A 7378-nucleotide genomic window follows, 5' to 3' on the forward strand; every position below is an offset into this window, starting at 1 on the left:
GTTAAAGCTTTTGTGGAAACTAACTTGTTAAAACTACCACTTGACTTTGATAAGTAAAAGGGTAGTAATGCTTTATAACAGCCTTTTATTTCAAAACATGATGCACTTTGTCAATTTTGGAATAATAATGACTTTGTGGTCTTGGATTTATGACTAATTCATCATATTCATTGACAGGTTATTGTATTTTGGAGGTGCAGAGATGCCCGTGATATTCTGAGCTGTTGTAATTGATCAAAATTTCTTAAAGGGAAAGAAAAAATATTCTTTTGATAAAATGCCATGTTAAAAAATATAGTCACCCTATGGTGACTGGCCCCTTTTTTTTTTTTTCTCTGCTTTTATTCTGCAAAGAAAGGGATAGTAGCAGCTTTTACTCTAAACGATTTTGAATTAGCCACATAATTCTTATGCAAAAACATTATTTAAAGAACAATTCTTTCCCCTCCCTAAATATACCAAAATTTCTATTACAAGGTATGTAAAATTTTACACTATTTTAAATCTTATGTTTTACAAATTATACTAATCAAGTATTTTACTAGCATCAGATAAATATCAAGCACGTCCCATACCTGCTGATAAGCCATGTTGAGAAAAAGTATCTCTCTGAACTTCTCATTGGTAAGCAGAGGCTATAGGCAACATGGACTGAAGCAAAGAAAAAGCTTAGTATCCAAGCAGTTTTCTACCTGTAACCAGGCCTCCAACCAAGGTGGAAATCTCCTATACTTGGTGCCTTAAGAAAGCTGGTAAGCAGCTGCCAGGAGACCTGTCAGGTAGACCAGGGACAGCAAAGTAATGGCAACTATCGGCAAGGTTTTATTCACAATCTCAATAGGAATCTTGTAAAAGTCACTCTGCTGGTTTCTAGCATATGGATGAATCACATCTCTGACGAAAGAATAACGAAAGAAAAACGTGGCCAGGCTACCACCACTGGCCCTCTCCAGAGAGTAAACAGTCGCAGGGGTAAATTTTCAATCTCCCTAGCTGATGATAATGATCCCAGGTCAATGGGAATTAAATTCAACTGACCGGCAAGTTCAATAACCTGCTGTCGAGCTTGAATATTATTGCTGCACATATAAACCTGCCGGCTGGCATCCTTAGGTCCTAACTGAAGTGCCCAAGCTGAGACAACATTAAATCCTTTCACAATCAAGGAGTCCAGGGATAATGAAGCCAAATATTCCGCATTGGATTCTGGGTATTGGTTTATCCCCATGTTATCGCTCACATCAATCAAGGATTTTACCCATAAGCAGAGGTCTCAGGTCCCACAGGGAGATGTGATGTTCTCTATGTATGGCAACATATATTGTATTTACTTTTATTAGAGCATCTTCATGGTGAGTGACATCTACTACCTGAGGAAAAAATTCAGAAGCAAACTTAGGATTTCTGCTTCCTATGACCACGTGATAGCCACATCTAATAAGTCGAATAGTCAGGGATTTAGCAAAATCCCCACTTCCAATTACACCTACAGAGACTTTCTTTGCACCTTTGATACCACTTATGCCACTAGGCAAAAAAGTTTCGCTAAGGCTCTTGGGGCTTCCCATCATAGAGATCGATTCCGTGATACGGACTCTTCCAAGATCACCACGGATATCCTGCGAATCTTGTTCAAACGCAGATTCTGATTCAGTAGGTCTGGAGAGAGGCCCGAGATTCTGCACTTCCGATAAGGTGGCGCCGATGGTGCCGCGGGCCCCTCTTTGAACAGCAAAGCTCTCCGCGCCCTCCGCGGGGGACAGAGGCGGGCCTAGCAGCTCCCCTCGAGCAGCACCGACTCCCCCGGGGCCTCCCCAGGGGCCTCCCAGGGCTCTAAGGCCTAGGGACCGCGGCTGGCAGCTTCCGCACCTCCGACTGGCCCCTTTCTGTAATGCCCCCTGTCAGTCTCTCCCCTCTTCCTGAGTCACATCAGAAAACTAGATGACAGCGTTTCAGAGGCGGTCTCACTGCCGCAGCTCCCACCCAGAGGATGTGAAAAAGGTACAGTCAGTACTTTGGCTCAAGCAGTGGGAGGTAAAGGGTGCATTTTCAATGTAGTGATGAGGCAACAACAAACTTTATAGCAGATGAAATGACTATTTCATGGACATGCAATGGAAAAAAGTAATATTTAAGGGGGAAAGATAAAACAAGACAGAGAAAGAGACAGTATTAAAAGAATGGAATCAAGCACAAAGACAATTTCTGTGGCTGAAAAACTTGACAAGCACTTCAGGAAATATCTGGAAAGTCCCATCCCTGGAAGCATTGTTCTATAGCTGTGTTCTCCTCTTGCTGCTGTGGTCATCAGTTTTAGAAAACAGTTCTTTGTGAATATTTTTATGTTTCTTCAAGGCCCAGGCTTTCTGACCTAAGAGCACTGGCAAGCTTGATTAAAGGTTGATCGCGGGCTTCCCTGGTGGCACAGTGGTTAAGAATCCGCCTGCCAATGCAGGGGACATGCGTTCGAGCCCTGGTCCGGGAAGATCCCACATGCCGCGGAGCAGATAAGCCCATGCGCCACAACTACTAAGCCCAAGAGCCACAACTACTGAAGCCAGCGTGCCTAGAGCCCGTGCTCTGCAACAAGGGAGGCCACTGCAGTGAGAGGCCCTCACACCGCAACAAGGAGTGGCCCCCACTCGCCGCAACTAGAGAGAGCCTGCGCACATCAACAAAGACCCAACACAGCCAAAAATAAATTAATTAAATACATTAATTTTATAAAAAAATCTTAAAGGATGATTGCCTCAGAAACTATATACTGGATATTGCTCCAAAGAGACTATGGGAATTAAACTCATCTGATGTAGAGACCTTTGCTCAAATTCCAGGACAGTAAAAATCTAGGTACCTTCCTAACACTCTCCCCAGAAAATATTTTTTTATTCTTATTTTATTTTATTTTGGTTTTTTGCAACTCAAAGTAAAGGCCTTTCTTTCAATGAAGGGGAGGTTGGGCCATAGACTAACTGTCCTCTATAAATTCTGAACCATGTTACATCAAGATTCCTGAGATGCAGGAACAAGTGAACATTTGGCTGACATTGTGTCCCTCCATGGGCTTCCGGGCTCCAGGAAATGGCACTAAGATTCCATATGAGAAATAAACTGTTTTCTAGCCCAGAGATTACATGGTTTCTGTTAACACACACACACACACACACACACACACACACACACACACACACACACACAATGTCACCTGCAGAGAAGTTCTATACTTGGTTCCTCACTCTGTATTGCCTATTTCACTGTTTCCTGGATTCTGATCCTCTAGGCCTCATCACCTGGACTTAGGATTCACCCTCCTGACCCAGGTCCACTGTGACCCCCAGCTTTAAGTGCCCTGTTCTTCACCATGACCAGCCTAATCCCATGGTTACACATATCAGGCCTTTTCATCCTACTTCTATCATCCAGAGTACCCTGATTCTAAACCCTGATTTTAACCAAATGCTCAGCACTTGCAGGATCTTATTATTAATAACAGATATATTATTATTATTGTCCATATGGCCAAGAAAGACATAAGGCTTCCTGAATCTCAAAATTGAGATGTTAACACCTGCTGTTCTGTCCACGTTATAAGGCACTTGTGAAAATCAATTAAGATTTTTTGTGTAAAAGTAAATTGTAAACTGTGACACAAAAAAAATAAGGCTTTCTTATAATGATTAATATCATCAGACTAAGTCTATAAATCGTTGCTTCAACATTGACATTCCTATTTGCTAATTTTTCTCATGCTTCATCGTGTAATTAACTCGACTCCTAATTGATAAAAATGACAATACTGTAAATCAAAAACATGGAAAACACAAAGTATAAAATGATTCCAAAGGTGTTTGAGAAAAATATAAAAACTTCTTATATAATTTTTATTAATTCCTTATTTTTCTATAAATTTTTGATCCATATACTATATTTATATAGAAAGAAATGTATACAATTGTAAATGTCTGTGATTGCTCAACACTTCTTACTTAAGAGGATAAAAAATGTTTGCAGACCACACTGACTTAAAGAACTACAAAAATCTGACAATGGATGTTTTTATATATTACTGTTACATATATATGCTGCAATCAACTGTCTTAAAATATTTTTATCAATGACCAATACCTCTCATTTTAGGGATATCTTTAAGGAGATAATCAGAAATAAGCTTGAAGAACTATGATTTAAAATGTTCATTGTGATGCTATTTATAATAACACTAGGAAAATGAAATAAACTTCTCAGATATAGCCATCACATAAATATATAAAATGAAGCAAAATGTTCGACATAAAGGAAATGGATAAATAAACAATGTTATATAGGTAGGTCAATAGAGTACACAGATTATTGAACTAAAATAAAATTTTGATTTTGATTTTAATAACTATTTTAAAGAGTATTTATGAACTTATGAGACTACTTGAAAAATATATAGGTAGAAAAGCAAAAACATGACTGAAAATGATTAGGTACATGCATGCATATATATATATATATATATATATATATATATATACACACACACATGAAATACTGAAGGAAAATGTATCGTGATATTACCAATATTAATGTTATTAAAATGTTTAGAAAATGTATATTTACTTTCTTATTGCTTTGTTTATCAATTCATGAAAGTATGAGTTCTCTGACCATCTGAATATGAATTGGCAAAATATTTATGTTCAGTGATATCTCAAAATGTTATCTATTGGAGTTGATGGATAGTTTCCCGATCTTCCAGAGTTTCTCAGGAAGATCAAGCCCCAGTACCAGTACTTGCTTGATAACACAGCCCTCCCTTCCCTAACATATTATTACTTTGCTGCTGGTGTATCCTGGGTACACTTCCCAAATAAACTCTTTGTTCTCAAATCCTTGTCTCAGGCTCTGCTTCTGGAAAAATCTAAAGTAAGATAAGGGATCAAAATTAGAAGACACAAATACAGATGTTATATCTAGGGATTACTCCAGATTTGACTCAGACCCACCATTCCTCTCTAATATAAATTCTTCTTTGACAGTTTTATTTAATAATTTATTGTCTACATGAGCAGCAATACTTTGATCTACCATCTGCATGAATATTTTTTAAAAATCCCTATGTTCATCCCTGTTCTCTTTCTTGAAATTTAAATCCACATATTCAATTTTCAACTAGACATTCATATGTTTACATATTTTCTACATTCATCTGAAACACATTATACTCAAAGTGAAATTTTTATCTCCATTTTCTCTGTAAGATGTCTTCCTCCCTTTGAACCTGCTAACTCTCCTGTAAGTAAAGTGTTACTTTTATTTAAATATGTGCTATTTTTATCTTGCCTCATGTTTTATTAATCTCTTGCCTCTGTTTGTACAGGTCACTTAGGAGACATTAAAGGAGAAGCTGTTGTTTGTTCTCCACTTCCTGAAGAGTGGGCCGTTAGACGACATGCCACAGGGGAGGGGGGACTTCAGTGGAAAATCACATGGTTGTTGGTATTCCCTGGATCTTCTTGCCCTCAGAGTGTGCAAATACCTCTGTGGCTCCATGAAGACCTATAGATCACTGTCCTGCACAAGATGTAGAGGTTCTGGGCAAGAGAGGAGGACTTCATCCAGATTTAGCTCCCTAACTGGATAGGTTAAAACACCTACCCCCAGCTAATTAGTCTGATGTTTGCCCCATATGCACATGCTGCTCCCAGCTTTGTCTGCACTTGTCCTTGGTGCTCCTTGATGCTCTTCTCATCCTATAGAATAAAGCTCTCCATATATATCTGGTTGCTGTTCTCTGTCTGCTGCTGACCTTTCAAAAAATTCTTCCACTTTCCAGTTAACAGATGGTTTGCGTAAACGCTTGAATTTTGCTAGGTGTTTTTTAATTCACTTAAAAAAAATTTCCCCTGTAATTCATATAAGATGACAGTATTAGAATACATGCCTAATCCATCAGCTTAAAATCAGAAATTTGCCATGTGCCTTATTTAACTTAATGCCATGACTAGCCAGTCACATGAGGTAGTAGACTAACAGGTATTCTAAACCAACCCCTTTTTTTAATCACTTCTTAAATTCAAGCCATGAATTTCTCAATACTTGTGGAATCCATTTATCCTCTTTCATTTCTGGTACACTACTGTAATCTAATTATTCATGGCCCACCTAAATTCTTGTAGTATATTAATAAATAGTTTCTCTCTCTTTTTTTTTTTTTTTTTTTTTTTGTGGTATGTGGGTCTCTCACTGTTGTGGCCTCTCCCGTTGTGGAGCACAGGCTCCGGACGTGCAGGCCCAGTGGCCATGGCTCACGGGTCTAGCCGCTCCGCGGCATGTGGGATCTTCCCGGACCGGGGCACGAACCAGTGTCCCCTGCATCAGCAGGTGGACTCTCAACAACTGCGCCACCAGGGAAGTCCCTAGTTTCTCTCTTAAAGTGTTGTTCTTCTTACAGCCATCTTTCACATTACAATTAGAGTGATCTATCTAAATGCCATTTTCCTGTTCAAAATCATTTGATAACTGTCAACTATATTCTCCAAATTAGTTCACAAGACACCCAAATAAGAATCTTCTTGTTTGCCTGTTAAAGTTGTAAATTCCTGTCCTCCACCTCAGACTTAAAATCTTTGAGAGTAGATAATGGGAATTTATATTTTTAATAGACAGCCCAGGCAATTCTTACTCATGCTAAAGTTTCAGAACCACTGATACATTCCTATATGGTATGTATGACATAAAAGCTATCCATGAATTGTTCCCTACCAACATATTCAGGCTTCCTTCTTGTTAGTTCCCACCCCACTGGGTGACATTCTAAACTGACCTCTGTACAAGGAGGGCAAGGAGATACCAAAGAAAGAGGCAGACCACTCCAGATTGGTAGGTGGCAATTTAATGAGCAAGGGGAACTTACATACTTGTCTTGAGCAGTTTCAGGATGAGTAGATCTCCACACCCATCTGTCAGAATCTTAAATGCTCCTAAGAGGCCTTAACAGGGTTTGGCCATGTATTATACTGTCCTAATTAGGGACTTAATTAAACTTAAAAGGGTTTGCACAGCAAAGGAAACAATAAACAAAATGAAAAGACAACCTAAGAAGGGGAGAAAATATTTGCAAATGATGCTACCAACAAGGGATTAATTTCCAAAAATATTAACAGCTCAATATCAAAAAAACAAACAACCCAATCAAAAAATGGACAGAAGACCTAAATAGACATTTCTCTAAGAAGACATATAGATGGCCAAAAGGCACATGATAAGATGCTCAACATCGATAATTATTACATAAATACAAATCAAAACTACAATGAGGTATCACCTCACACCAGTCAAATGGCCATCATCAAAAAGTCTACAAATAATAAATGCTGGAGAGGCTGTGGAG

The 7378-nt window shown here is 38.7% G+C and overlaps 1 pseudogene; it reads right to left on the reverse strand.

Moving 5' to 3' along the window:
- Positions 1-506: 506 nt before the first annotated feature.
- On the reverse strand, positions 507-5076 carry LOC102988150 (metalloreductase STEAP2-like; annotated as a pseudogene).
- Positions 5077-7378: the final 2302 nt, after the last annotated feature.

The sequence above is a fragment of the Physeter macrocephalus genome, chromosome 4, assembly GCF_002837175.3.
Source record: "Physeter macrocephalus isolate SW-GA chromosome 4, ASM283717v5, whole genome shotgun sequence".
In the NCBI taxonomy this organism is placed as follows: domain Eukaryota; kingdom Metazoa; phylum Chordata; class Mammalia; order Artiodactyla; family Physeteridae; genus Physeter; species Physeter macrocephalus.